Raw genomic sequence first — 24,095 nt, 5'->3', positions numbered from 1 at the left:
TGCATGTGCTTCGGGTCTTGGAATTCTTAGCTTGCACTGCCTTGAACAGATCAAATTTTGCCATGCTGTGGGACACAGCTGTTTCCTTTACTTCCAGAGAAGTCTCTCCTTTTTCCTTGATCGCTGCTTTTGTGCTGAAAAAGTAAAGCTAGGCCAGTCAGTTCAACGGCCCGATCTGTACAGCCGGAACCTTTTTATCATATGTGTAGCGTTGGTGGTATAGTGGTGAGCATAGCTGCCTTCCAAGCAGTTGACCCGGGTTCGATTCCCGGCCAACGCAAGCATCCATTCTTTACACAAGTCTACATATTACGTCCCAAGGGTCCCTATACGTCCAATGCCGCTAACATGTCCGCTGCGCCTCTGTCCGGGTAATGGCAAGATGTTGGCCTTGGCTTTCTGACGTGTTCTCGCATCGCTTCTACTCTGTAGGTTCTCCCCAATGCAGTTGCTCACCCTTCTGCTCAGAGCCTTTGTGTATCTCACGGTAGCGTGGCCGAGCGGTCTAAGGCGCTGGATTAAGGCTCCAGTCTCTTCGGAGGCGTGGGTTCAAATCCCACCGCTGCCATTATGACCAGCAGTGCAAATACAGCTGCCTTTGCCCGTCAATATAGCTTTCTCAACCACTGTTCAGAAGAATTTCGAGGCTTGTGGTAGTGTGGCCGAGCCGTCTCAATACCCGTATAGCGTTGGTGGTATAGTGGTTATCGTAGCTGCCTTCTAAGCAGTTGACCAGGGTATGATTCCCGGCAGACGCATGGAGCCTTTCTTTACAGAAGTCTCAATTCCCTGTTTCTCGTGTAATTCCATTCATATTTGAAACTTGAATAACTTTTGACTGCTTGGAGATAGAAAGTCCATTCCAGCGCCAGCCGACTCATCTCACTGAGAGCATTCTGTAGAGCGGTAGAGGTCAAGCAAATTCCGCAGCGGGCCCAAGATAGGCCAGTTCTTGTGCGCTCCTTCTCAAAGTTTGCTCTTCATGCAGTCAGGATGGCAGAGCGGGCGAAGACGCTGCACGGCACGAACGTTGTTGGCTCTCACCTCCAACATTTCCATCATTTCCCTGGCTGTTCCTTCGGTAGCTGGCTCTCTAGGTTCCAGTCTCTTGGAGGCGTTGGTTCAAATCCCACCGCTGCCATTATAACCAGCTGGCTTTGCTCTCCACTCTAACTTTCTCATAGACGGTTCAGAAGAATTCGACACTCGTGGTAGTGTGGCCGAGCGGTCTAAGGCGCTGGATTTAGGCTCCAGTCTCTCTGGAGGCGTGGGTTCAAATCCCACCACTGCCATTATCTTCTGATACGGGAGGACCGAGGCCTACCTCATCAGGCCTCCTAAGCCAATGTGAGCGTCCTTACCTGCATGTGCTTCGGGTCTTGGAATTCTTAGCTTGCACTGCCTTGAACAGATCAAATTTGGCCATGCTGTGGGACACAGCTGTTTCCTTTACTTCCAGAGAAGTCTCTCCTTTTTCCTAGATCGCTGCTTTTGTGCTGAAAAAGTAAAGCTAGGCCAGTCAGTTCAACGGCCCGATCTGTACAGCCGGAACCTTTTCATCATATGTGTAGCGTTGGTGGTATAGTGGTGAGCATAGCTGCCTTCCAAGCAGTTGACCCGGGTTCGATTCCCGGCCAACGCAAGCATCCAATTCTTTACACAAGTCTACATATTACGTCCCAAGGGTCCCTATACGTCCAATGCCGCTAACATGTCCGCTGCGCCTCTGTCCGGGTAATGGCAAGATGTTGGCCTTGGCTTTCTGACGTGTTCTCGCATCGCTTCTACTCTGTAGGTTCTCCCCAATGCAGTTGCTCACCCTTCTGCTCAGAGCCTTTGTGTATCTCACGGTAGCGTGGCCGAGCGGTCTAAGGCGCTGGATTAAGGCTCCAGTCTCTTCGGAGGCGTGGGTTCAAATCCCACCGCTGCCATTATGACCAGCAGTGCAAATACAGCTGCCTTTGCCCGTCAATATAGCTTTCTCAACGACTGTTCAGAAGAATTTCGAGGCTTGTGGTAGTGTGGCCGAGCCGTCTCAATACCCGTATAGCGTTGGTGGTATAGTGGTTATCGTAGCTGCCTTCTAAGCAGTTGACCAGGGTATGATTCCCGGCAGACGCATGGATCCTTTCTTTACAGAAGTCTCAATTCCCTGTTTCTCGTGTAATTCCATTCATATTTGAAACTTGCATAACTTTTGACTGCTTGGAGATAGAAAGTCCATTCCAGCGCCAGCCGACTCATCTCACTGAGAGCATTCTGTAGAGCGGTAGAGGTCAAGCAAATTCCGCAGCGGGCCCAAGATAGGCCAGTTCTTGTGCGCTCCTTCTCAAAGTTTGCTCTTCATGCAGTCAGGATGGCAGAGCGGGCGAAGACGCTGCACGGCACGAACGTTGTTGGCTCTCACCTCCAACATTTCCATCATTTCCCTGGCTGTTCCTTCGGTAGCTGGCTCTCTAGGTTCCAGTCTCTTGGAGGCGTTGGTTCAAATCCCACCGCTGCCATTATAACCAGCTGGCTTTGCTCTCCACTCTAACTTTCTCATAGACGGTTCAGAAGAACTCGACACTCGTGGTAGTGTGGCCGAGCGGTCTAAGGCGCTGGATTTAGGCTCCAGTCTCTCTGGAGGCGTGGGTTCAAATCCCACCACTGCCATTATCTTCTGATACGGGAGGACCGAGGCCTACCTCATCAGGCCTCCTAAGCCAATGTGAGCGTCCTTACCTGCATGTGCTTCGGGTCTTGGAATTCTTAGCTTGCACTGCCTTGAACAGATCAAATTTGGCCATGCTGTGGGACACAGCTGTTTCCTTTACTTCCAGAGAAGTCTCTCCTTTTTCCTAGATCGCTGCTTTTGTGCTGAAAAAGTAAAGCTAGGCCAGTCAGTTCAACGGCCCGATCTGTACAGCCGGAACCTTTTCATCATATGTGTAGCGTTGGTGGTATAGTGGTGAGCATAGCTGCCTTCCAAGCAGTTGACCCGGGTTCGATTCCCGGCCAACGCAAGCAGCAATTCTTTACACAAGTCTACATATTACGTCCCAAGGGTCCCTATACGTCCAATGCCGCTAACATGTCCGCTGCGCCTCTGTCCGGGTAATGGCAAGATGTTGGCCTTGGCTTTCTGACGTGTTCTCGCATCGCTTCTACTCTGTAGGTTCTCCCCAATGCAGTTGCTCACCCTTCTGCTCAGAGCCTTTGTGTATCTCACGGTAGCGTGGCCGAGCGGTCTAAGGCGCTGGATTAAGGCTCCAGTCTCTTCGGAGGCGTGGGTTCAAATCCCACCGCTGCCATTATGACCAGCAGTGCAAATACAGCTGCCTTTGCCCGTCAATATAGCTTTCTCAACGACTGTTCAGAAGAATTTCGAGGCTTGTGGTAGTGTGGCCGAGCCGTCTCAATACCCGTATAGCGTTGGTGGTATAGTGGTTATCGTAGCTGCCTTCTAAGCAGTTGACCAGGGTATGATTCCCGGCAGACGCATGGATCCTTTCTTTACAGAAGTCTCAATTCCCTGTTTCTCGTGTAATTCCATTCATATTTGAAACTTGCATAACTTTTGACTGCTTGGAGATAGAAAGTCCATTCCAGCGCCAGCCGACTCATCTCACTGAGAGCATTCTGTAGAGCGGTAGAAGTCAAGCAAATTCCGCAGCGGGCCCAAGATAGGCCAGTTCTTGTGCGCTCCTTCTCAAAGTTTGCTCTTCATGCAGTCAGGATGGCAGAGCGGGCGAAGACGCTGCACGGCACGAATGTTGTTGGCTCTCACCTCCAACATTTCCATCATTTCCCTGGCTGTTCTTTCGGTAGCCGGCTCTCTAGGTTCCAGTCTCTTGGAGGCGTTGGTTCAAATCCCACCGCTGCCATCATAACCAGCTGGCTTTGCTCTCCACTCTAACTTTCTCATAGACGGTTCAGAAGAATTCGACACTCGTGGTAGTGTGGCCGAGCGGTCTAAGGCGCTGGATTTAGGCTCCAGTCTCTCTGGAGGCGTGGGTTCAAATCCCACCACTGCCATTATCTTCTGATACGGGAGGACCGAGGCCTACCTCATCAGGCCTCCTAAGCCAATGTGAGCGTCCTTACCTGCATGTGCTTCGGGTCTTGGAATTCTTAGCTTGCACTGCCTTGAACAGATCAAATTTGGCCATGCTGTGGGACACAGCTGTTTCCTTTACTTCCAGAGAAGTCTCTCCTTTTTCCTAGATCGCTGCTTTTGTGCTGAAAAAGTAAAGCTAGGCCAGTCAGTTCAACGGCCCGATCTGTACAGCCGGAACCTTTTCATCATATGTGTAGCGTTGGTGGTATAGTGGTGAGCATAGCTGCCTTCCAAGCAGTTGACCCGGGTTCGATTCCCGGCCAACGCAAGCAGCAATTCTTTACACAAGTCTACATATTACGTCCCAAGGGTCCCTATACGTCCAATGCCGCTAACATGTCCGCTGCGCCTCTGTCCGGGTAATGGCAAGATGTTGGCCTTGGCTTTCTGACGTGTTCTCGCATCGGTTCTACTCTGTAGGTTCTCCCCAATGCAGTTGCTCACCCTTCTTCTGCTCAGAGCCTTTGTGTATCTCACGGTAGCGTGGCCGAGCGGTCTAAGGCGCTGGATTAAGGCTCCAGTCTCTTCGGAGGCGTGGGTTCAAATCCCACCGCTGCCATTATGACCAGCAGTGCAAATACAGCTGCCTTTGCCCGTCAATATAGCTTTCTCAACGACTGTTCAGAAGAATTTCGAGGCTTGTGGTAGTGTGGCCGAGCCGTCTCAATACCCGTATAGCGTTGGTGGTATAGTGGTTATCGTAGCTGCCTTCTAAGCAGTTGACCAGGGTATGATTCCCGGCAGACGCATGGATCCTTTCTTTACAGAAGTCTCAATTCCCTGTTTCTCGTGTAATTCCATTCATATTTGAAACTTGCATAACTTTTGACTGCTTGGAGATAGAAAGTCCATTCCAGCGCCAGCCGACTCATCTCACTGAGAGCATTCTGTAGAGCGGTAGAAGTCAAGCAAATTCCGCAGCGGGCCCAAGATAGGCCAGTTCTTGTGCGCTCCTTCTCAAAGTTTGCTCTTCATGCAGTCAGGATGGCAGAGCGGGCGAAGACGCTGCACGGCACGAATGTTGTTGGCTCTCACCTCCAACATTTCCATCATTTCCCTGGCTGTTCCTTCGGTAGCCGGCTCTCTAGGTTCCAGTCTCTTGGAGGCGTTGGTTCAAATCCCACCGCTGCCATTATAACCAGCTGGCTTTGCTCTCCACTCTAACTTTCTCATAGACGGTTCAGAAGAACTCGACACTCGTGGTAGTGTGGCCGAGCGGTCTAAGGCGCTGGATTTAGGCTCCAGTCTCTCTGGAGGCGTGGGTTCAAATCCCACCACTGCCATTATCTTCTGATACGGGAGGACCGAGGCCTACCTCATCAGGCCTCCTAAGCCAATGTGAGCGTCCTTACCTGCATGTGCTTCGGGTCTTGGAATTCTTAGCTTGCACTGCCTTGAACAGATCAAATTTGGCCATGCTGTGGGACACAGCTGTTTCCTTTACTTCCAGAGAAGTCTCTCCTTTTTCCTAGATCGCTGCTTTTGTGCTGAAAAAGTAAAGCTAGGCCAGTCAGTTCAACGGCCCGATCTGTACAGCCGGAACCTTTTCATCATATGTGTAGCGTTGGTGGTATAGTGGTGAGCATAGCTGCCTTCCAAGCAGTTGACCCGGGTTCGATTCCCGGCCAACGCAAGCAGCAATTCTTTACACAAGTCTACATATTACGTCCCAAGGGTCCCTATACGTCCAATGCCGCTAACATGTCCGCTGCGCCTCTGTCCGGGTAATGGCAAGATGTTGGCCTTGGCTTTCTGACGTGTTCTCGCATCGGTTCTACTCTGTAGGTTCTCCCCAATGCAGTTGCTCACCCTTCTTCTGCTCAGAGCCTTTGTGTATCTCACGGTAGCGTGGCCGAGCGGTCTAAGGCGCTGGATTAAGGCTCCAGTCTCTTCGGAGGCGTGGGTTCAAATCCCACCGCTGCCATTATGACCAGCAGTGCAAACACAGCTGCCTTTGCCCGTCAATATAGCTTTCTCAACGACTGTTCAGAAGAATTTCGAGGCTTGTGGTAGTGTGGCCGAGCCGTCTCAATACCGTATAGCGTTGGTGGTATAGTGGTTATCGTAGCTGCCTTCTAAGCAGTTGACCAGGGTATGATTCCCGGCAGACGCATGGAACCTTTCTTTACAGAAGTCTCAATTCCCTGTTTCTCGTGTAATTCCATTCATATTTTAAACTTGCATAACTTTTGACTGCTTGGAGATAGAAAGTCCATTCCAGCGCCAGCCGACTCATCTCACTGAGAGCATTCTGTAGAGCGGTAGAGGTCAAGCAAATTCCGCAGCGGGCCCAAGATAGGCCAGTTCTTGTGCGCTCCTTCTCAAAGTTTGCTCTTCATGCAGTCAGGATGGCAGAGCGGGCCAAGACGCTGCACGGCACGAACGTGGTTGGCGATCGCCTCCAACATTTCCATCATTTCACTGGCTGTTCCTTCGCTAGCTGGCTCTCTAGGTTCCAGTCTCTTGGAGGCGTTGGTTCAAATCCCACCGCTGCCATTATAACCAGCTGGCTTTGCTCTCCACTCTAACTTTCTCATAGACGGTTCAATTCAACACTCGTGGTAGTGTGGCCGAGCGGTCTAAGGCGCTGGATTTAGGCTCCAGTCTCTCTGGAGGCGTGGGTTCAAATCCCACCACTGCCATCTTCTGATACGGGAGGACCGAGGCCTACCTCATCAGGCCTCCTAAGCCAATGTGAGCGTCCTTACCTGCATGTGCTTCAGGTCTTGGAATTCTTAGCTTGCACTACCTTGAACAGATCAAATTTGGCCATGCTGTGGGACACAGCTGTTTCCTTGACTTCCAGAGAACTCTCTCCCTTTTCCTAGATCGCTGCTTTATGCTGAAAAAGTAAAGCTAGGCCAGTCAGTTCAACGGCCCGATCTGTACAGCCGGAACCTTTTTCATCATATGTGTAGCGTTGGTGGTATAGTGGTGAGCATAGCTGCCTTCCAAGCAGTTGACCCGGGTTCGATTCCCGGCCAACGCAAGCAGCATTCTTTACACAAGTCTACATATTACGTCCCAAGGGTCCCTATACTTCCAATGACGTGTTCTCGCATCGCTTCTACTCTGTAGGTTTTCCCCAATGCAGTTGCTCAGAGCCTTTGTGTATCTCAAGGTAGCGTGGCCGAGCGGTCTAAGGCGCTGGATTAAGGCTCCAGTCTCTTCGGAGGCGTGGGTTCAAATCCCACCGCTGCCATTATGACCAGCAGTGCAAACACAGCTGGCTTTGCCCGGCAATATAGCTTTCTCAACGACTGTTCAGAAGAATTCGACGCTTGTGGTAATGTGGCCGAGCCGTCTCAATAACCGTATAGCGTTGGTGGTATAGTGGTTATCGTAGCTGCCTTCTAAGCATTTGACCAGGGTACGATTCCCGGCAGTTGCATGGAACGTTTCATTACAGAAGTCTCAATTCCCTGTTTCTCGTGTAATTCCATTCATATTTTAAACTTGCATAACTTTTGACTGCTTGGAGATAGAAAGTCCATTCCAGCGCCAGCCGACTCATCTCACTGAGAGCATTCTGTAGAGAGGTAGAGGACAAGCAAATTCCGCAGCGGGCCCAAGATAGGCCAGTTCTTGTGCGCTCCTTCTCAAAGTGTGCTCTTCATGCGGTCAGGATGGCAGAGCGGGCCAAGACGCTGCACGGCACGAACGTGGTTGGCGATCGCCTCCAACATTTCCATCATTTCACTGGATGCTCCTTCGCTAGCTGGCTCTCTAGGTTCCAGTGTCTTGGAGGCGTTGGTTCAAATCCCACCTCTGCCATTATAACCATCTGGCTTTGCTCTCCACTCTAACTTTCTCATAGACGGTTCAATTTCAACACTCGTGGTAGTGTGGCCGAGCGGTCTAAGGCGCTGGATTTAGGCTCCAGTCTCTCTGGAGGCGTGGGTTCAAATCCCACCACTGCCATCTTCTGATACGGGAGGACCGGAGGCCTACCTCATCAGGCCTCCTAAGCCAATGTGAGCGTCCTTACCTGCATGTGCTTCGGGTCTTGGAATTCTTAGCTTGCCTTACCTTGAACAGATCAAATTTGGCCATGCTGTGGGACACAGCTGTTTCCTTGACTTCCAGAGAAGTCTCTCCCTTTTTCCTAGATCGCTGCTTTAATGCTGAAAAAGTAAAGCTAGGCCAGTCAGTTCAACGGCCCGATCTGTACAGCCGGAACCTTTTCATCATATGTGTAGCGTTGGTGGTATAGTGGTGAGCATAGCTGCCTTCCAAGCAGTTGACCCGGGTTCGATTCCCGGCCAACGCAAGCAGCAATTCTTTACACAAGTCTACATATTACGTCCCAAGGGTCCCTATACGTCCAATGCCGCTAACATGTCCGCTGCGCCTCTGTCCGGGTAATGGGCAAGATGTTGGCCTTGGCTTTCTGACGTGTTCTCGCATCGGTTCTACTCTGTAGGTTCTCCCCAATGCAGTTGCTCACCCTTCTTCTGCTCAGAGCCTTTGTGTATCTCACGGTAGCGTGGCCGAGCGGTCTAAGGCGCTGGATTAAGGCTCCAGTCTCTTCGGAGGCGTGGGTTCAAATCCCACCGCTGCCATTATGACCAGCAGTGCAAATACAGCTGCCTTTGCCCGTCAATATAGCTTTCTCAACGACTGTTCAGAAGAATTTCGAGGCTTGTGGTAGTGTGGCCGAGCCGTCTCAATACCCGTATAGCGTTGGTGGTATAGTGGTTATCGTAGCTGCCTTCTAAGCAGTTGACCAGGGTATGATTCCCGGCAGACGCATGGATCCTTTCTTTACAGAAGTCTCAATTCCCTGTTTCTCGTGTAATTCCATTCATATTTGAAACTTGCATAACTTTTGACTGCTTGGAGATAGAAAGTCCATTCCAGCGCCAGCCGACTCATCTCACTGAGAGCATTCTGTAGAGCGGTAGAAGTCAAGCAAATTCCGCAGCGGGCCCAAGATAGGCCAGTTCTTGTGCGCTCCTTCTCAAAGTTTGCTCTTCATGCAGTCAGGATGGCAGAGCGGGCGAAGACGCTGCACGGCACGAATGTTGTTGGCTCTCACCTCCAACATTTCCATCATTTCCCTGGCTGTTCCTTCGGTAGCCGGCTCTCTAGGTTCCAGTCTCTTGGAGGCGTTGGTTCAAATCCCACCGCTGCCATTATAACCAGCTGGCTTTGCTCTCCACTCTAACTTTCTCATAGACGGTTCAGAAGAACTCGACACTCGTGGTAGTGTGGCCGAGCGGTCTAAGGCGCTGGATTTAGGCTCCAGTCTCTCTGGAGGCGTGGGTTCAAATCCCACCACTGCCATTATCTTCTGATACGGGAGGACCGAGGCCTACCTCATCAGGCCTCCTAAGCCAATGTGAGCGTCCTTACCTGCATGTGCTTCGGGTCTTGGAATTCTTAGCTTGCACTGCCTTGAACAGATCAAATTTGGCCATGCTGTGGGACACAGCTGTTTCCTTTACTTCCAGAGAAGTCTCTCCTTTTTCCTAGATCGCTGCTTTTGTGCTGAAAAAGTAAAGCTAGGCCAGTCAGTTCAACGGCCCGATCTGTACAGCCGGAACCTTTTCATCATATGTGTAGCGTTGGTGGTATAGTGGTGAGCATAGCTGCCTTCCAAGCAGTTGACCCGGGTTCGATTCCCGGCCAACGCAAGCAGCAATTCTTTACACAAGTCTACATATTACGTCCCAAGGGTCCCTATACGTCCAATGCCGCTAACATGTCCGCTGCGCCTCTGTCCGGGTAATGGCAAGATGTTGGCCTTGGCTTTCTGACGTGTTCTCGCATCGGTTCTACTCTGTAGGTTCTCCCCAATGCAGTTGCTCACCCTTCTTCTGCTCAGAGCCTTTGTGTATCTCACGGTAGCGTGGCCGAGCGGTCTAAGGCGCTGGATTAAGGCTCCAGTCTCTTCGGAGGCGTGGGTTCAAATCCCACCGCTGCCATTATGACCAGCAGTGCAAATACAGCTGCCTTTGCCCGTCAATATAGCTTTCTCAACGACTGTTCAGAAGAATTTCGAGGCTTGTGGTAGTGTGGCCGAGCCGTCTCAATACCCGTATAGCGTTGGTGGTATAGTGGTTATCGTAGCTGCCTTCTAAGCAGTTGACCAGGGTATGATTCCCGGCAGACGCATGGATCCTTTCTTTACAGAAGTCTCAATTCCCTGTTTCTCGTGTAATTCCATTCATATTTGAAACTTGCATAACTTTTGACTGCTTGGAGATAGAAAGTCCATTCCAGCGCCAGCCGACTCATCTCACTGAGAGCATTCTGTAGAGCGGTAGAAGTCAAGCAAATTCCGCAGCGGGCCCAAGATAGGCCAGTTCTTGTGCGCTCCTTCTCAAAGTTTGCTCTTCATGCAGTCAGGATGGCAGAGCGGGCGAAGACGCTGCACGGCACGAATGTTGTTGGCTCTCACCTCCAACATTTCCATCATTTCCCTGGCTGTTCCTTCGGTAGCCGGCTCTCTAGGTTCCAGTCTCTTGGAGGCGTTGGTTCAAATCCCACCGCTGCCATTATAACCAGCTGGCTTTGCTCTCCACTCTAACTTTCTCATAGACGGTTCAGAAGAACTCGACACTCGTGGTAGTGTGGCCGAGCGGTCTAAGGCGCTGGATTTAGGCTCCAGTCTCTCTGGAGGCGTGGGTTCAAATCCCACCACTGCCATTATCTTCTGATACGGGAGGACCGAGGCCTACCTCATCAGGCCTCCTAAGCCAATGTGAGCGTCCTTTCCTGCATGTGCTTCGGGTCTTGGAATTCTTAGCTTGCACTGCCTTGAACAGATCAAATTTGGCCATGCTGTGGGACACAGCTGTTTCCTTTACTTCCAGAGAAGTCTCTCCTTTTTCCTAGATCGCTGCTTTTGTGCTGAAAAAGTAAAGCTAGGCCAGTCAGTTCAACGGCCCGATCTGTACAGCCGGAACCTTTTCATCATATGTGTAGCGTTGGTGGTATAGTGGTGAGCATAGCTGCCTTCCAAGCAGTTGACCCGGGTTCGATTCCCGGCCAACGCAAGCAGCAATTCTTTACACAAGTCTACATATTACGTCCCAAGGGTCCCTATACGTCCAATGCCGCTAACATGTCCGCTGCGCCTCTGTCCGGGTAATGGCAAGATGTTGGCCTTGGCTTTCTGACGTGTTCTCGCATCGGTTCTACTCTGTAGGTTCTCCCCAATGCAGTTGCTCACCCTTCTTCTGCTCAGAGCCTTTGTGTATCTCACGGTAGCGTGGCCGAGCGGTCTAAGGCGCTGGATTAAGGCTCCAGTCTCTTCGGAGGCGTGGGTTCAAATCCCACCGCTGCCATTATGACCAGCAGTGCAAATACAGCTGGCTTTGCTCTCCACTCTAACTTTCTCATAGACGGTTCAGAAGAACTCGACACTCGTGGTAGTGTGGCCGAGCGGTCTAAGGCGCTGGATTTAGGCTCCAGTCTCTCTGGAGGCGTGGGTTCAAATCCCACCACTGCCATTATCTTCTGATACGGGAGGACCGAGGCCTACCTCATCAGGCCTCCTAAGCCAATGTGAGCGTCCTTTCCTGCATGTGCTTCGGGTCTTGGAATTCTTAGCTTGCACTGCCTTGAACAGATCAAATTTGGCCATGCTGTGGGACACAGCTGTTTCCTTTACTTCCAGAGAAGTCTCTCCTTTTTCCTAGATCGCTGCTTTTGTGCTGAAAAAGTAAAGCTAGGCCAGTCAGTTCAACGGCCCGATCTGTACAGCCGGAACCTTTTCATCATATGTGTAGCGTTGGTGGTATAGTGGTGAGCATAGCTGCCTTCCAAGCAGTTGACCCGGGTTCGATTCCCGGCCAACGCAAGCAGCAATTCTTTACACAAGTCTACATATTACGTCCCAAGGGTCCCTATACGTCCAATGCCGCTAACATGTCCGCTGCGCCTCTGTCCGGGTAATGGCAAGATGTTGGCCTTGGCTTTCTGACGTGTTCTCGCATCGGTTCTACTCTGTAGGTTCTCCCCAATGCAGTTGCTCACCCTTCTTCTGCTCAGAGCCTTTGTGTATCTCACGGTAGCGTGGCCGAGCGGTCTAAGGCGCTGGATTAAGGCTCCAGTCTCTTCGGAGGCGTGGGTTCAAATCCCACCGCTGCCATTATGACCAGCAGTGCAAATACAGCTGCCTTTGCCCGTCAATATAGCTTTCTCAACGACTGTTCAGAAGAATTTCGAGGCTTGTGGTAGTGTGGCCGAGCCGTCTCAATACCCGTATAGCGTTGGTGGTATAGTGGTTATCGTAGCTGCCTTCTAAGCAGTTGACCAGGGTATGATTCCCGGCAGACGCATGGATCCTTTCTTTACAGAAGTCTCAATTCCCTGTTTCTCGTGTAATTCCATTCATATTTGAAACTTGCATAACTTTTGACTGCTTGGAGATAGAAAGTCCATTCCAGCGCCAGCCGACTCATCTCACTGAGAGCATTCTGTAGAGCGGTAGAAGTCAAGCAAATTCCGCAGCGGGCCCAAGATAGGCCAGTTCTTGTGCGCTCCTTCTCAAAGTTTGCTCTTCATGCAGTCAGGATGGCAGAGCGGGCGAAGACGCTGCACGGCACGAATGTTGTTGGCTCTCACCTCCAACATTTCCATCATTTCCCTGGCTGTTCCTTCGGTAGCCGGCTCTCTAGGTTCCAGTCTCTTGGAGGCGTTGGTTCAAATCCCACCGCTGCCATTATAACCAGCTGGCTTTGCTCTCCACTCTAACTTTCTCATAGACGGTTCAGAAGAACTCGACACTCGTGGTAGTGTGGCCGAGCGGTCTAAGGCGCTGGATTTAGGCTCCAGTCTCTCTGGAGGCGTGGGTTCAAATCCCACCACTGCCATTATCTTCTGATACGGGAGGACCGAGGCCTACCTCATCAGGCCTCCTAAGCCAATGTGAGCGTCCTTTCCTGCATGTGCTTCGGGTCTTGGAATTCTTAGCTTGCACTGCCTTGAACAGATCAAATTTGGCCATGCTGTGGGACACAGCTGTTTCCTTTACTTCCAGAGAAGTCTCTCCTTTTTCCTAGATCGCTGCTTTTGTGCTGAAAAAGTAAAGCTAGGCCAGTCAGTTCAACGGCCCGATCTGTACAGCCGGAACCTTTTCATCATATGTGTAGCGTTGGTGGTATAGTGGTGAGCATAGCTGCCTTCCAAGCAGTTGACCCGGGTTCGATTCCCGGCCAACGCAAGCAGCAATTCTTTACACAAGTCTACATATTACGTCCCAAGGGTCCCTATACGTCCAATGCCGCTAACATGTCCGCTGCGCCTCTGTCCGGGTAATGGCAAGATGTTGGCCTTGGCTTTCTGACGTGTTCTCGCATCGGTTCTACTCTGTAGGTTCTCCCCAATGCAGTTGCTCACCCTTCTTCTGCTCAGAGCCTTTGTGTATCTCACGGTAGCGTGGCCGAGCGGTCTAAGGCGCTGGATTAAGGCTCCAGTCTCTTCGGAGGCGTGGGTTCAAATCCCACCGCTGCCATTATGACCAGCAGCTGCCTTTGCCCGTCAATATAGCTTTCTCAACGACTGTTCAGAAGAATTTCGAGGCTTGTGGTAGTGTGGCCGAGCCGTCTCAATACCCGTATAGCGTTGGTGGTATAGTGGTTATCGTAGCTGCCTTCTAAGCAGTTGACCAGGGTATGATTCCCGGCAGACGCATGGATCCTTTCTTTACAGAAGTCTCAATTCCCTGTTTCTCGTGTAATTCCATTCATATTTGAAACTTGCATAACTTTTGACTGCTTGGAGATAGAAAGTCCATTCCAGCACCAGCCGACTCATCTCACTGAGAGCATTCTGTAGAGCGGTAGAAGTCAAGCAAATTCCGCAGCGGGCCCAAGATAGGCCAGTTCTTGTGCGCTCCTTCTCAAAGTTTGCTCTTCATGCAGTCAGGATGGCAGAGCGGGCGAAGACGCTGCACGGCACGAATGTTGTTGGCTCTCACCTCCAACATTTCCATCATTTCCCTGGCTGTTCCTTCGGTAGCCGGCTCTCTAGGTTCCAGTCTCTTGGAGGCGTTGGTTCAAATCCCACCGCTGCCATTATAACCAGCTGGCTTTGCTCTCCACTCTAACTTTCTCATAGACGGTTCAGAAGAACTCGACACTCGTGGTAGTGTGGCCGAGCGGTCTAAGGCGCTGGATTTAGGCTCCAGTCTCTCTGGAGGCGTGGGTTCAAATCCCACCACTGCCATTATCTTCTGATACGGGAGGACCGAGGCCTACCTCATCAGGCCTCCTAAGCCAATGTGAGCGTCCTTACCTGCATGTGCTTCGGGTCTTGGAATTCTTAGCTTGCACTGCCTTGAACAGATCAAATTTGGCCATGCTGTGGGACACAGCTGTTTCCTTTACTTCCAGAGAAGTCTCTCCTTTTTCCTAGATCGCTGCTTTTGTGCTGAAAAAGTAAAGCTAGGCCAGTCAGTTCAACGGCCCGATCTGTACAGCCGGAACCTTTTCATCATATGTGTAGCGTTGGTGGTATAGTGGTGAGCATACAAACTTGCATAACTTTTGACTGCTTGGAGATAGAAAGTCCATTCCAGCGCCAGCCGACTCATCTCACTGAGAGCATTCTGTAGAGCGGTAGAAGTCAAGCAAATTCCGCAGCGGGCCCAAGATAGGCCAGTTCTTGTGCGCTCCTTCTCAAAGTTTGCTCTTCATGCAGTCAGGATGGCAGAGCGTTGGTTCAAAGCGTTGGTTCAAATCCCACCGCTGCCATTATAACCAGCTGGCTTTGCTCTCCACTCTAACTTTCTCATAGACGGTTCAGAAGAACTCGACACTCGTGGTAGTGTGGCCGAGCGGTCTAAGGCGCTGGATTTAGGCTCCAGTCTCTCTGGAGGCGTGGGTTCAAATCCCACCACTGCCATTATCTTCTGATACGGGAGGACCGAGGCCTACCTCATCAGGCCTCCTAAGCCAATGTGAGCGTCCTTTCCTGCATGTGCTTCGGGTCTTGGAATTCTTAGCTTGCACTGCCTTGAACAGATCAAATTTGGCCATGCTGTGGGACACAGCTGTTTCCTTTACTTCCAGAGAAGTCTCTCCTTTTTCCTAGATCGCTGCTTTTGTGCTGAAAAAGTAAAGCTAGGCCAGTCAGTTCAACGGCCCGATCTGTACAGCCGGAACCTTTTCATCATATGTGTAGCGTTGGTGGTATAGTGGTGAGCATAGCTGCCTTCCAAGCAGTTGACCCGGGTTCGATTCCCGGCCAACGCAAGCAGCAATTCTTTACACAAGTCTACATATTACGTCCCAAGGGTCCCTATACGTCCAATGCCGCTAACATGTCCGCTGCGCCTCTGTCCGGGTAATGGCAAGATGTTGGCCTTGGCTTTCTGACGTGTTCTCGCATCGGTTCTACTCTGTAGGTTCTCCCCAATGCAGTTGCTCACCCTTCTTCTGCTCAGAGCCTTTGTGTATCTCACGGTAGCGTGGCCGAGCGGTCTAAGGCGCTGGATTAAGGCTCCAGTCTCTTCGGAGGCGTGGGTTCAAATCCCACCGCTGCCATTATGACCAGCAGTGCAAATACAGCTGCCTTTGCCCGTCAATATAGCTTTCTCAACGACTGTTCAGAAGAATTTCGAGGCTTGTGGTAGTGTGGCCGAGCCGTCTCAATAACCCGTATAGCGTTGGTGGTATAGTGGTTATCGTAGCTGCCTTCTAAGCAGTTGACCAGGGTATGATTCCCGGCAGACGCATGGATCCTTTCTTTACAGAAGTCTCAATTCCCTGTTTCTCGTGTAATTCCATTCATATTTGAAACTTGCATAACTTTTGACTGCTTGGAGATAGAAAGTCCATTCCAACATTTCCATCATTTCCCTGGCTGTTCCTTCGGTAGCCGGCTCTCTAGGTTCCAGTCTCTTGGAGGCGTTGGTTCAAATCCCACCGCTGCCATTATAACCAGCTGGCTTTGCTCTCCACTCTAACTTTCTCATAGACGGTTCAGAAGAACTCGACACTCGTGGTAGTGTGGCCGAGCGGTCTAAGGCGCTGGATTTAGGCTCCAGTCTCTCTGGAGGCGTGGGTTCAAATCCCACCGCTGCCATTATGACCAGCAGTGCAAATACAGCTGCCTTTGCCTTTGCCCGTCAATATAGCTTTCTCAACGACTGTTCAGAAGAATTTCGAGGCTTGTGGTAGTGTGGCCGAGCCGTCTCAATACCCGTATAGCGTTGGTGGTATAGTGGTTATCGTAGCTGCCTTCTAAGCAGTTGACCAGGGTATGATTCCCGGCAGACGCATGGATCCTTTCTTTACAGAAGTCTCAATTCCCTGTTTCTCGTGTAATTCCATTCATATTTGAAACTTGCATAACTTTTGACTGCTTGGAGATAGAAAGTCCATTCCAGCGCCAGCCGACTCATCTCACTGAGAGCATTCTGTAGAGCGGTAGAAGTCAAGCAAATTCCATAGCGGGCCCAAGATAGGCCAGTTCTTGTGCGCTCCTTCTCAAAGTTTGCTCTTCATGCAGTCAGGATGGCAGAGCGTTGGTTCAAAGCGTTGGTTCAAATCCCACCGCTGCCATTATAACCAGCTGGCTTTGCTCTCCACTCTAACTTTCTCATAGACGGTTCAGAAGAACTCGACACTCGTGGTAGTGTGGCCGAGCGGTCTAAGGCGCTGGATTTAGGCTCCAGTCTCTCTGGAGGCGTGGGTTCAAATCCCACCACTGCCATTATCTTCTGATACGGGAGGACCGAGGCCTACCTCATCAGGCCTCCTAAGCCAATGTGAGCGTCCTTTCCTGCATGTGCTTCGGGTCTTGGAATTCTTAGCTTGCACTGCCTTGAACAGATCAAATTTGGCCATGCTGTGGGACACAGCTGTTTCCTTTACTTCCAGAGAAGTCTCTCCTTTTTCCTAGATCGCTGCTTTTGTGCTGAAAAAGTAAAGCTAGGCCAGTCAGTTCAACGGCCCGATCTGTACAGCCGGAACCTTTTCATCATATGTGTAGCGTTGGTGGTATAGTGGTGAGCATAGCTGCCTTCCAAGCAGTTGACCCGGGTTCGATTCCCGGCCAACGCAAGCAGCAATTCTTTACACAAGTCTACATATTACGTCCCAAGGGTCCCTATACGTCCAATGCCGCTAACATGTCCGCTGCGCCTCTGTCCGGGTAATGGCAAGATGTTGGCCTTGGCTTTCTGACGTGTTCTCGCATCGGTTCTACTCTGTAGGTTCTCCCCAATGCAGTTGCTCACCCTTCTTCTGCTCAGAGCCTTTGTGTATCTCACGGTAGCGTGGCCGAGCGGTCTAAGGCGCTGGATTAAGGCTCCAGTCTCTTCGGAGGCGTGGGTTCAAATCCCACCGCTGCCATTATGACCAGCAGTGCAAATACAGCTGCCTTTGCCCGTCAATATAGCTTTCTCAACGACTGTTCAGAAGAATTTCGAGGCTTGTGGTAGTGTGGCCGAGCCGTCTCAATACCCGTATAGCGTTGGTGGTATAGTGGTTATCGTAGCTGCCTTCTAAGCAGTTGACCAGGGTATGATTCCCGGCAGACGCATGGATCCTTTCTTTACAGAAGTCTCAATTCCCTGTTTCTCGTGTAATTCCATTCATATTTGAAACTTGCATAACTTTTGACTGCTTGGAGATAGAAAGTCCATTCCAGCGCCAGCCGACTCATCTCACTGAGAGCATTCTGTAGAGCGGTAGAAGTCAAGCAAATTCCGCAGCGGGCCCAAGATAGGCCAGTTCTTGTGCGCTCCTTCTCAAAGTTTGCTCTTCATGCAGTCAGGATGGCAGAGCGGGCGAAGACGCTGCACGGCACGAATGTTGTTGGCTCTCACCTCCAACATTTCCATCATTTCCCTGGCTGTTCCTTCGGTAGCCGGCTCTCTAGGTTCCAGTCTCTTGGAGGCGTTGGTTCAAATCCCACCGCTGCCATTATAACCAGCTGGCTTTGCTCTCCACTCTAACTTTCTCATAGACGGTTCAGAAGAACTCGACACTCGTGGTAGTGTGGCCGAGCGGTCTAAGGCGCTGGATTTAGGCTCCAGTCTCTCTGGAGGCGTGGGTTCAAATCCCACCACTGCCATTATCTTCTGATACGGGAGGACCGAGGCCTACCTCATCAGGCCTCCTAAGCCAATGTGAGCGTCCTTACCTGCATGTGCTTCGGGTCTTGGAATTCTTAGCTTGCACTGCCTTGAACAGATCAAATTTGGCCATGCTGTGGGACACAGCTGTTTCCTTTACTTCCAGAGAAGTCTCTCCTTTTTCCTAGATCGCTGCTTTTGTGCTGAAAAAGTAAAGCTAGGCCAGTCAGTTCAACGGCCCGATCTGTACAGCCGGAACCTTTTCATCATATGTGTAGCGTTGGTGGTATAGTGGTGAGCATAGCTGCCTTCCAAGCAGTTGACCCGGGTTCGATTCCCGGCCAACGCAAGCAGCAATTCTTTACACAAGTCTACATATTACGTCCCAAGGGTCCCTATACGTCCAATGCCGCTAACATGTCCGCTGCGCCTCTGTCCGGGTAATGGCAAGATGTTGGCCTTGGCTTTCTGACGTGTTCTCGCATCGGTTCTACTCTGTAGGTTCTCCCCAATGCAGTTGCTCACCCTTCTTCTGCTCAGAGCCTTTGTGTATCTCACGGTAGCGTGGCCGAGCGGTCTAAGGCGCTGGATTAAGGCTCCAGTCTCTTCGGAGGCGTGGGTTCAAATCCCACCGCTGCCATTATGACCAGCAGTGCAAATACAGCTGCCTTTGCCCGTCAATATAGCTTTCTCAACGACTGTTCAGAAGAATTTCGAGGCTTGTGGTAGTGTGGCCGAGCCGTCTCAATACCCGTATAGCGTTGGTGGTATAGTGGTTATCGTAGCTGCCTTCTAAGCAGTTGACCAGGGTATGATTCCCGGCAGACGCATGGATCCTTTCTTTACAGAAGTCTCAATTCCCTGTTTCTCGTGTAATTCCATTCATATTTGAAACTTGCATAACTTTTGACTGCTTGGAGATAGAAAGTCCATTCCAGCGCCAGCCGACTCATCTCACTGAGAGCATTCTGTAGAGCGGTAGAAGTCAAGCAAATTCCGCAGCGGGCCCAAGATAGGCCAGTTCTTGTGCGCTCCTTCTCAAAGTTTGCTCTTCATGCAGTCAGGATGGCAGAGCGGGCGAAGACGCTGCACGGCACGAATGTTGTTGGCTCTCACCTCCAACATTTCCATCATTTCCCTGGCTGTTCCTTCGGTAGCCGGCTCTCTAGGTTCCAGTCTCTTGGAGGCGTTGGTTCAAATCCCACCGCTGCCATTATAACCAGCTGGCTTTGCTCTCCACTCTAACTTTCTCATAGACGGTTCAGAAGAACTCGACACTCGTGGTAGTGTGGCCGAGCGGTCTAAGGCGCTGGATTTAGGCTCCAGTCTCTCTGGAGGCGTGGGTTCAAATCCCACCACTGCCATTATCTTCTGATACGGGAGGACCGAGGCCTACCTCATCAGGCCTCCTAAGCCAATGTGAGCGTCCTTACCTGCATGTGCTTCGGGTCTTGGAATTCTTAGCTTGCACTGCCTTGAACAGATCAAATTTGGCCATGCTGTGGGACACAGCTGTTTCCTTTACTTCCAGAGAAGTCTCTCCTTTTTCCTAGATCGCTGCTTTTGTGCTGAAAAAGTAAAGCTAGGCCAGTCAGTTCAACGGCCCGATCTGTACAGCCGGAACCTTTTCATCATATGTGTAGCGTTGGTGGTATAGTGGTGAGCATAGCTGCCTTCCAAGCAGTTGACCCGGGTTCGATTCCCGGCCAACGCAAGCAGCAATTCTTTACACAAGTCTACATATTACGTCCCAAGGGTCCCTATACGTCCAATGCCGCTAACATGTCCGCTGCGCCTCTGTCCGGGTAATGGCAAGATGTTGGCCTTGGCTTTCTGACGTGTTCTCGCATCGGTTCTACTCTGTAGGTTCTCCCCAATGCAGTTGCTCACCCTTCTTCTGCTCAGAGCCTTTGTGTATCTCACGGTAGCGTGGCCGAGCGGTCTAAGGCGCTGGATTAAGGCTCCAGTCTCTTCGGAGGCGTGGGTTCAAATCCCACCGCTGCCATTATGACCAGCAGTGCAAATACAGCTGCCTTTGCCCGTCAATATAGCTTTCTCAACGACTGTTCAGAAGAATTTCGAGGCTTGTGGTAGTGTGGCCGAGCCGTCTCAATACCCGTATAGCGTTGGTGGTATAGTGGTTATCGTAGCTGCCTTCTAAGCAGTTGACCAGGGTATGATTCCCGGCAGACGCATGGATCCTTTCTTTACAGAAGTCTCAATTCCCTGTTTCTCGTGTAATTCCATTCATATTTGAAACTTGCATAACTTTTGACTGCTTGGAGATAGAAAGTCCATTCCAGCGCCAGCCGACTCATCTCACTGAGAGCATTCTGTAGAGCGGTAGAAGTCAAGCAAATTCCGCAGCGGGCCCAAGATAGGCCAGTTCTTGTGCGCTCCTTCTCAAAGTTTGCTCTTCATGCAGTCAGGATGGCAGAGCGGGCGAAGACGCTGCACGGCACGAATGTTGTTGGCTCTCACCTCCAACATTTCCATCATTTCCCTGGCTGTTCCTTCGGTAGCCGGCTCTCTAGGTTCCAGTCTCTTGGAGGCGTTGGTTCAAATCCCACCGCTGCCATTATAACCAGCTGGCTTTGCTCTCCACTCTAACTTTCTCATAGACGGTTCAGAAGAACTCGACACTCGTGGTAGTGTGGCCGAGCGGTCTAAGGCGCTGGATTTAGGCTCCAGTCTCTCTGGAGGCGTGGGTTCAAATCCCACCACTGCCATTATCTTCTGATACGGGAGGACCGAGGCCTACCTCATCAGGCCTCCTAAGCCAATGTGAGCGTCCTTACCTGCATGTGCTTCGGGTCTTGGAATTCTTAGCTTGCACTGCCTTGAACAGATCAAATTTGGCCATGCTGTGGGACACAGCTGTTTCCTTTACTTCCAGAGAAGTCTCTCCTTTTTCCTAGATCGCTGCTTTTGTGCTGAAAAAGTAAAGCTAGGCCAGTCAGTTCAACGGCCCGATCTGTACAGCCGGAACCTTTTCATCATATGTGTAGCGTTGGTGGTATAGTGGTGAGCATAGCTGCCTTCCAAGCAGTTGACCCGGGTTCGATTCCCGGCCAACGCAAGCAGCAATTCTTTACACAAGTCTACATATTACGTCCCAAGGGTCCCTATACGTCCAATGCCGCTAACATGTCCGCTGCGCCTCTGTCCGGGTAATGGCAAGATGTTGGCCTTGGCTTTCTGACGTGTTCTCGCATCGGTTCTACTCTGTAGGTTCTCCCCAATGCAGTTGCTCACCCTTCTTCTGCTCAGAGCCTTTGTGTATCTCACGGTAGCGTGGCCGAGCGGTCTAAGGCGCTGGATTAAGGCTCCAGTCTCTTCGGAGGCGTGGGTTCAAATCCCACCGCTGCCATTATGACCAGCAGTGCAAATACAGCTGCCTTTGCCCGTCAATATAGCTTTCTCAACGACTGTTCAGAAGAATTTCGAGGCTTGTGGTAGTGTGGCCGAGCCGTCTCAATACCCGTATAGCGTTGGTGGTATAGTGGTTATCGTAGCTGCCTTCTAAGCAGTTGACCAGGGTATGATTCCCGGCAGACGCATGGATCCTTTCTTTACAGAAGTCTCAATTCCCTGTTTCTCGTGTAATTCCATTCATATTTGAAACTTGCATAACTTTTGACTGCTTGGAGATAGAAAGTCCATTCCAGCGCCAGCCGACTCATCTCACTGAGAGCATTCTGTAGAGCGGTAGAAGTCAAGCAAATTCCGCAGCGGGCCCAAGATAGGCCAGTTCTTGTGCGCTCCTTCTCAAAGTTTGCTCTTCATGCAGTCAGGATGGCAGAGCGGGCGAAGACGCTGCACGGCACGAATGTTGTTGGCTCTCACCTCCAACATTTCCATCATTTCCCTGGCTGTTCCTTCGGTAGCCGGCTCTCTAGGTTCCAGTCTCTTGGAGGCGTTGGTTCAAATCCCACCGCTGCCATTATAACCAGCTGGCTTTGCTCTCCACTCTAACTTTCTCATAGACGGTTCAGAAGAACTCGACACTCGTGGTAGTGTGGCCGAGCGGTCTAAGGCGCTGGATTTAGGCTCCAGTCTCTCTGGAGGCGTGGGTTCAAATCCCACCACTGCCATTATCTTCTGATACGGGAGGACCGAGGCCTACCTCATCAGGCCTCCTAAGCCAATGTGAGCGTCCTTACCTGCATGTGCTTCGGGTCTTGGAATTCTTAGCTTGCACTGCCTTGAACAGATCAAATTTGGCCATGCTGTGGGACACAGCTGTTTCCTTTACTTCCAGAGAAGTCTCTCCTTTTTCCTAGATCGCTGCTTTTGTGCTGAAAAAGTAAAGCTAGGCCAGTCAGTTCAACGGCCCGATCTGTACAGCCGGAACCTTTTCATCATATGTGTAGCGTTGGTGGTATAGTGGTGAGCATAGCTGCCTTCCAAGCAGTTGACCCGGGTTCGATTCCCGGCCAACGCAAGCAGCAATTCTTTACACAAGTCTACATATTACGTCCCAAGGGTCCCTATACGTCCAATGCCGCTAACATGTCCGCTGCGCCTCTGTCCGGGTAATGGCAAGATGTTGGCCTTGGCTTTCTGACGTGTTCTCGCATCGGTTCTACTCTGTAGGTTCTCCCCAATGCAGTTGCTCACCCTTCTTCTGCTCAGAGCCTTTGTGTATCTCACGGTAGCGTGGCCGAGCGGTCTAAGGCGCTGGATTAAGGCTCCAGTCTCTTCGGAGGCGTGGGTTCAAATCCCACCGCTGCCATTATGACCAGCAGTGCAAATACAGCTGCCTTTGCCCGTCAATATAGCTTTCTCAACGACTGTTCAGAAGAATTTCGAGGCTTGTGGTAGTGTGGCCGAGCCGTCTCAATACCCGTATAGCGTTGGTGGTATAGTGGTTATCGTAGCTGCCTTCTAAGCAGTTGACCAGGGTATGATTCCCGGCAGACGCATGGATCCTTTCTTTACAGAAGTCTCAATTCCCTGTTTCTCGTGTAATTCCATTCATATTTGAAACTTGCATAACTTTTGACTGCTTGGAGATAGAAAGTCCATTCCAGCGCCAGCCGACTCATCTCACTGAGAGCATTCTGTAGAGCGGTAGAAGTCAAGCAAATTCCGCAGCGGGCCCAAGATAGGCCAGTTCTTGTGCGCTCCTTCTCAAAGTTTGCTCTTCATGCAGTCAGGATGGCAGAGCGGGCGAAGACGCTGCACGGCACGAATGTTGTTGGCTCTCACCTCCAACATTTCCATCATTTCCCTGGCTGTTCCTTCGGTAGCCGGCTCTCTAGGTTCCAGTCTCTTGGAGGCGTTGGTTCAAATCCCACCGCTGCCATTATAACCAGCTGGCTTTGCTCTCCACTCTAACTTTCTCATAGACGGTTCAGAAGAACTCGACACTCGTGGTAGTGTGGCCGAGCGGTCTAAGGCGCTGGATTTAGGCTCCAGTCTCTCTGGAGGCGTGGGTTCAAATCCCACCACTGCCATTATCTTCTGATACGGGAGGACCGAGGCCTACCTCATCAGGCCTCCTAAGCCAATGTGAGCGTCCTTACCTGCATGTGCTTCGGGTCTTGGAATTCTTAGCTTGCACTGCCTTGAACAGATCAAATTTGGCCATGCTGTGGGACACAGCTGTTTCCTTTACTTCCAGAGAAGTCTCTCCTTTTTCCTAGATCGCTGCTTTTGTGCTGAAAAAGTAAAGCTAGGCCAGTCAGTTCAACGGCCCGATCTGTACAGCCGGAACCTTTTCATCATATGTGTAGCGTTGGTGGTATAGTGGTGAGCATAGCTGCCTTCCAAGCAGTTGACCCGGGTTCGATTCCCGGCCAACGCAAGCAGCAATTCTTTACACAAGTCTACATATTACGTCCCAAGGGTCCCTATACGTCCAATGCCGCTAACATGTCCGCTGCGCCTCTGTCCGGGTAATGGCAAGATGTTGGCCTTGGCTTTCTGACGTGTTCTCGCATCGGTTCTACTCTGTAGGTT

At 51.1% G+C, this 24,095-nt stretch overlaps 54 non-coding genes across 54 annotated transcripts; all 54 read left to right on the top strand.

The window, feature by feature from the left end:
* The first annotated feature begins 208 nt into the window (after positions 1-208).
* trnag-ucc lies at positions 209-280 on the top strand. Its single transcript has one exon. It is a non-coding gene; the product is annotated as a tRNA-Gly (tRNA).
* A 206-nt stretch (positions 281-486) lies between these two features.
* Positions 487-568, top strand: trnal-aag. The gene has a single exon. It is a non-coding gene; the product is annotated as a tRNA-Leu (tRNA).
* A 642-nt stretch (positions 569-1,210) lies between these two features.
* trnal-uag lies at positions 1,211-1,292 on the top strand. The gene has a single exon. It is a non-coding gene; the product is annotated as a tRNA-Leu (tRNA).
* Positions 1,293-1,570: 278 nt separating this feature from the next.
* On the top strand, positions 1,571-1,642 carry trnag-ucc. The gene has a single exon. It is a non-coding gene; the product is annotated as a tRNA-Gly (tRNA).
* A 207-nt stretch (positions 1,643-1,849) lies between these two features.
* On the top strand, positions 1,850-1,931 carry trnal-aag. The gene has a single exon. It is a non-coding gene; the product is annotated as a tRNA-Leu (tRNA).
* A 642-nt stretch (positions 1,932-2,573) lies between these two features.
* trnal-uag lies at positions 2,574-2,655 on the top strand. Its single transcript has one exon. It is a non-coding gene; the product is annotated as a tRNA-Leu (tRNA).
* Positions 2,656-2,933: 278 nt separating this feature from the next.
* Positions 2,934-3,005, top strand: trnag-ucc. The gene has a single exon. It is a non-coding gene; the product is annotated as a tRNA-Gly (tRNA).
* Positions 3,006-3,211: 206 nt separating this feature from the next.
* On the top strand, positions 3,212-3,293 carry trnal-aag. The gene has a single exon. It is a non-coding gene; the product is annotated as a tRNA-Leu (tRNA).
* Positions 3,294-3,935: 642 nt separating this feature from the next.
* Positions 3,936-4,017, top strand: trnal-uag. The gene has a single exon. It is a non-coding gene; the product is annotated as a tRNA-Leu (tRNA).
* Positions 4,018-4,295: 278 nt separating this feature from the next.
* On the top strand, positions 4,296-4,367 carry trnag-ucc. Its single transcript has one exon. It is a non-coding gene; the product is annotated as a tRNA-Gly (tRNA).
* A 209-nt stretch (positions 4,368-4,576) lies between these two features.
* On the top strand, positions 4,577-4,658 carry trnal-aag. Its single transcript has one exon. It is a non-coding gene; the product is annotated as a tRNA-Leu (tRNA).
* A 642-nt stretch (positions 4,659-5,300) lies between these two features.
* Positions 5,301-5,382, top strand: trnal-uag. Its single transcript has one exon. It is a non-coding gene; the product is annotated as a tRNA-Leu (tRNA).
* A 278-nt stretch (positions 5,383-5,660) lies between these two features.
* trnag-ucc lies at positions 5,661-5,732 on the top strand. The gene has a single exon. It is a non-coding gene; the product is annotated as a tRNA-Gly (tRNA).
* A 209-nt stretch (positions 5,733-5,941) lies between these two features.
* Positions 5,942-6,023, top strand: trnal-aag. The gene has a single exon. It is a non-coding gene; the product is annotated as a tRNA-Leu (tRNA).
* A 636-nt stretch (positions 6,024-6,659) lies between these two features.
* trnal-uag lies at positions 6,660-6,741 on the top strand. Its single transcript has one exon. It is a non-coding gene; the product is annotated as a tRNA-Leu (tRNA).
* A 275-nt stretch (positions 6,742-7,016) lies between these two features.
* trnag-ucc lies at positions 7,017-7,088 on the top strand. The gene has a single exon. It is a non-coding gene; the product is annotated as a tRNA-Gly (tRNA).
* A 131-nt stretch (positions 7,089-7,219) lies between these two features.
* On the top strand, positions 7,220-7,301 carry trnal-aag. The gene has a single exon. It is a non-coding gene; the product is annotated as a tRNA-Leu (tRNA).
* A 637-nt stretch (positions 7,302-7,938) lies between these two features.
* Positions 7,939-8,020, top strand: trnal-uag. Its single transcript has one exon. It is a non-coding gene; the product is annotated as a tRNA-Leu (tRNA).
* Positions 8,021-8,297: 277 nt separating this feature from the next.
* trnag-ucc lies at positions 8,298-8,369 on the top strand. Its single transcript has one exon. It is a non-coding gene; the product is annotated as a tRNA-Gly (tRNA).
* Positions 8,370-8,579: 210 nt separating this feature from the next.
* trnal-aag lies at positions 8,580-8,661 on the top strand. The gene has a single exon. It is a non-coding gene; the product is annotated as a tRNA-Leu (tRNA).
* Positions 8,662-9,303: 642 nt separating this feature from the next.
* On the top strand, positions 9,304-9,385 carry trnal-uag. The gene has a single exon. It is a non-coding gene; the product is annotated as a tRNA-Leu (tRNA).
* Positions 9,386-9,663: 278 nt separating this feature from the next.
* Positions 9,664-9,735, top strand: trnag-ucc. The gene has a single exon. It is a non-coding gene; the product is annotated as a tRNA-Gly (tRNA).
* A 209-nt stretch (positions 9,736-9,944) lies between these two features.
* trnal-aag lies at positions 9,945-10,026 on the top strand. The gene has a single exon. It is a non-coding gene; the product is annotated as a tRNA-Leu (tRNA).
* Positions 10,027-10,668: 642 nt separating this feature from the next.
* trnal-uag lies at positions 10,669-10,750 on the top strand. Its single transcript has one exon. It is a non-coding gene; the product is annotated as a tRNA-Leu (tRNA).
* Positions 10,751-11,028: 278 nt separating this feature from the next.
* trnag-ucc lies at positions 11,029-11,100 on the top strand. Its single transcript has one exon. It is a non-coding gene; the product is annotated as a tRNA-Gly (tRNA).
* Positions 11,101-11,309: 209 nt separating this feature from the next.
* Positions 11,310-11,391, top strand: trnal-aag. Its single transcript has one exon. It is a non-coding gene; the product is annotated as a tRNA-Leu (tRNA).
* An 83-nt stretch (positions 11,392-11,474) lies between these two features.
* trnal-uag lies at positions 11,475-11,556 on the top strand. The gene has a single exon. It is a non-coding gene; the product is annotated as a tRNA-Leu (tRNA).
* Positions 11,557-11,834: 278 nt separating this feature from the next.
* On the top strand, positions 11,835-11,906 carry trnag-ucc. Its single transcript has one exon. It is a non-coding gene; the product is annotated as a tRNA-Gly (tRNA).
* Positions 11,907-12,115: 209 nt separating this feature from the next.
* trnal-aag lies at positions 12,116-12,197 on the top strand. The gene has a single exon. It is a non-coding gene; the product is annotated as a tRNA-Leu (tRNA).
* Positions 12,198-12,839: 642 nt separating this feature from the next.
* On the top strand, positions 12,840-12,921 carry trnal-uag. Its single transcript has one exon. It is a non-coding gene; the product is annotated as a tRNA-Leu (tRNA).
* A 278-nt stretch (positions 12,922-13,199) lies between these two features.
* Positions 13,200-13,271, top strand: trnag-ucc. Its single transcript has one exon. It is a non-coding gene; the product is annotated as a tRNA-Gly (tRNA).
* A 209-nt stretch (positions 13,272-13,480) lies between these two features.
* On the top strand, positions 13,481-13,562 carry trnal-aag. Its single transcript has one exon. It is a non-coding gene; the product is annotated as a tRNA-Leu (tRNA).
* A 631-nt stretch (positions 13,563-14,193) lies between these two features.
* trnal-uag lies at positions 14,194-14,275 on the top strand. The gene has a single exon. It is a non-coding gene; the product is annotated as a tRNA-Leu (tRNA).
* Positions 14,276-14,871: 596 nt separating this feature from the next.
* Positions 14,872-14,953, top strand: trnal-uag. The gene has a single exon. It is a non-coding gene; the product is annotated as a tRNA-Leu (tRNA).
* A 278-nt stretch (positions 14,954-15,231) lies between these two features.
* On the top strand, positions 15,232-15,303 carry trnag-ucc. Its single transcript has one exon. It is a non-coding gene; the product is annotated as a tRNA-Gly (tRNA).
* Positions 15,304-15,512: 209 nt separating this feature from the next.
* On the top strand, positions 15,513-15,594 carry trnal-aag. Its single transcript has one exon. It is a non-coding gene; the product is annotated as a tRNA-Leu (tRNA).
* Positions 15,595-16,053: 459 nt separating this feature from the next.
* Positions 16,054-16,135, top strand: trnal-uag. Its single transcript has one exon. It is a non-coding gene; the product is annotated as a tRNA-Leu (tRNA).
* Positions 16,136-16,683: 548 nt separating this feature from the next.
* trnal-uag lies at positions 16,684-16,765 on the top strand. The gene has a single exon. It is a non-coding gene; the product is annotated as a tRNA-Leu (tRNA).
* Positions 16,766-17,043: 278 nt separating this feature from the next.
* On the top strand, positions 17,044-17,115 carry trnag-ucc. The gene has a single exon. It is a non-coding gene; the product is annotated as a tRNA-Gly (tRNA).
* A 209-nt stretch (positions 17,116-17,324) lies between these two features.
* Positions 17,325-17,406, top strand: trnal-aag. The gene has a single exon. It is a non-coding gene; the product is annotated as a tRNA-Leu (tRNA).
* A 642-nt stretch (positions 17,407-18,048) lies between these two features.
* On the top strand, positions 18,049-18,130 carry trnal-uag. The gene has a single exon. It is a non-coding gene; the product is annotated as a tRNA-Leu (tRNA).
* Positions 18,131-18,408: 278 nt separating this feature from the next.
* On the top strand, positions 18,409-18,480 carry trnag-ucc. The gene has a single exon. It is a non-coding gene; the product is annotated as a tRNA-Gly (tRNA).
* A 209-nt stretch (positions 18,481-18,689) lies between these two features.
* On the top strand, positions 18,690-18,771 carry trnal-aag. The gene has a single exon. It is a non-coding gene; the product is annotated as a tRNA-Leu (tRNA).
* Positions 18,772-19,413: 642 nt separating this feature from the next.
* trnal-uag lies at positions 19,414-19,495 on the top strand. The gene has a single exon. It is a non-coding gene; the product is annotated as a tRNA-Leu (tRNA).
* Positions 19,496-19,773: 278 nt separating this feature from the next.
* On the top strand, positions 19,774-19,845 carry trnag-ucc. The gene has a single exon. It is a non-coding gene; the product is annotated as a tRNA-Gly (tRNA).
* Positions 19,846-20,054: 209 nt separating this feature from the next.
* Positions 20,055-20,136, top strand: trnal-aag. The gene has a single exon. It is a non-coding gene; the product is annotated as a tRNA-Leu (tRNA).
* A 642-nt stretch (positions 20,137-20,778) lies between these two features.
* trnal-uag lies at positions 20,779-20,860 on the top strand. The gene has a single exon. It is a non-coding gene; the product is annotated as a tRNA-Leu (tRNA).
* A 278-nt stretch (positions 20,861-21,138) lies between these two features.
* Positions 21,139-21,210, top strand: trnag-ucc. Its single transcript has one exon. It is a non-coding gene; the product is annotated as a tRNA-Gly (tRNA).
* Positions 21,211-21,419: 209 nt separating this feature from the next.
* Positions 21,420-21,501, top strand: trnal-aag. Its single transcript has one exon. It is a non-coding gene; the product is annotated as a tRNA-Leu (tRNA).
* Positions 21,502-22,143: 642 nt separating this feature from the next.
* trnal-uag lies at positions 22,144-22,225 on the top strand. The gene has a single exon. It is a non-coding gene; the product is annotated as a tRNA-Leu (tRNA).
* Positions 22,226-22,503: 278 nt separating this feature from the next.
* trnag-ucc lies at positions 22,504-22,575 on the top strand. The gene has a single exon. It is a non-coding gene; the product is annotated as a tRNA-Gly (tRNA).
* A 209-nt stretch (positions 22,576-22,784) lies between these two features.
* On the top strand, positions 22,785-22,866 carry trnal-aag. Its single transcript has one exon. It is a non-coding gene; the product is annotated as a tRNA-Leu (tRNA).
* Positions 22,867-23,508: 642 nt separating this feature from the next.
* trnal-uag lies at positions 23,509-23,590 on the top strand. Its single transcript has one exon. It is a non-coding gene; the product is annotated as a tRNA-Leu (tRNA).
* Positions 23,591-23,868: 278 nt separating this feature from the next.
* trnag-ucc lies at positions 23,869-23,940 on the top strand. The gene has a single exon. It is a non-coding gene; the product is annotated as a tRNA-Gly (tRNA).
* The last annotated feature ends 155 nt before the right edge of the window (positions 23,941-24,095 follow it).

The sequence above is a fragment of the Clupea harengus genome, unplaced genomic scaffold, assembly GCF_900700415.2.
Source record: "Clupea harengus unplaced genomic scaffold, Ch_v2.0.2, whole genome shotgun sequence".
NCBI classification, from domain to species: Eukaryota; Metazoa; Chordata; class Actinopteri; order Clupeiformes; family Clupeidae; genus Clupea; species Clupea harengus.
Note: the sequence above shows the minus strand (reverse complement) of the source record. Positions and strands in the feature narration are given on the sequence as shown.